The sequence below is a fragment of the Plasmopara halstedii genome, assembly GCF_900000015.1.
Source record: "Plasmopara halstedii genome assembly, contig: Scaffold_2881, whole genome shotgun sequence".
NCBI classification, from domain to species: domain Eukaryota; phylum Oomycota; class Peronosporomycetes; order Peronosporales; family Peronosporaceae; genus Plasmopara; species Plasmopara halstedii.
In genome coordinates, this window is record NW_020189786.1 from 417,755 (window position 1) to 419,254 (window position 1,500).

Genomic DNA, 1,500 nt, shown 5'->3' on the forward strand with positions numbered 1-1,500 from the left:
AAACTCTTTATAGCTATGACGGAGGGCAGCGCGTGGATCGGGCTGGCGTGGTTTCTGTGGCGCTTGATGAAAGTAGATACCCCTAAGGCTGCGTGCTGATGGATTCCACACTTTGGATTAACAATTTCATGCATTTTGGTGATAATTTTTGATTGGCTGATGGACAAGTTTACGTACTGGTGGTGGTTCCGTCTCCTGTTCTCGTTGACATTGGTGTAACTCCTTCCAGATTGTTGAGATGTATTCTCGACCCTAGCCGTTTGAATCTATCGTAACTAACATTATTTTCTAAGCAATCACAGACCAACACTCAACGCTCAACGCTCAATACTTCATGCCTCTCATATCGGCGGTCATTATATTTGTTGTTGTGGCCTCCGGACAGAATCCATTTGACGGAAAAGAAGATTTAGCAGATTCTAGCCACCCGCGTTTCATGTGTGACCTATTTGTTGTTGAATTTTGTGGAGGCGATTCTGTCATATACGCCACATTGGAATTTGAAGCTTGACCGTCCGAGCACGTCTATGGCTCCACTGCTATCTTGATAAATGCCTTTGCTGGGAATCGGAAAGTATCTTGCAATGTTAACTATGCAAGCACTGATATTATTTTGTTCTCTTGCGATTCGTATATTCCTATGCAGCAATTAGTAAGAACTCGACGAACACATCTCAATTCTTATCATTGCGGACGACAAGCGAGAGTGGTAGTAGAGTTTCTGTGCTTTTTTGGTATGTTCCTTACTGGATTGGAATTGCACAGGAGAATACGCCATGTTACTAGATAATTAGCTATAATTAATCACAATCGAATCAGCTAATGCTTAGTAATAGAGAAGTTTAAGCCACCATTCTTCCATTAAATTACCTATTTTCTCTTCCTCTGTTTCTCTTTGCGCCCTGTAAGAGTTGTTGAGGTTATTGCTGAGCTTCGGTAACATACACCAGCAAACAGCTGCGCATCAGCAGCAGAAGTCAGGTCGTACATTTCTGATCGCTGGGCTTGATAAGGTGTCTGGTCGCTCGCTGCCTTGATAAATTCGTCAAGCGTAGATTTGTAAGTTTCACCAATATTTGAATAGCAAATACCGCACTGAAAACACCAGCCAAGTGACACACGAAATGCGAAACATCAGCTATTTTATATCCTTTTTCGTCGATGTAAAGTGCTGCGCTTCAGCAGCGAAAGTTAGGTCAGCTATTTCTTGAATTGCTTGATAAGGTGTCTGGTCGCTCGCTGCATCGATAATTTCGTCAAGCGTAGTTTTGCAAAGATTCAAAAATATTTAAACAGCTGATAACGCCATAAAGACACCAGCAAATTAACACACGAAACGTAGAATATCAGCTGCTAGACATCCTTCTTCGTCGGTTGGATTCTGCCCATAGGACACAACAATGATGGAAGCGATAATCGAAATAAGAATTGAGATAAATTGTGCATGCACGATCCAGCGTCTGTATCCTGCTCTGCACAAAAACTTTAGCAACAACATAT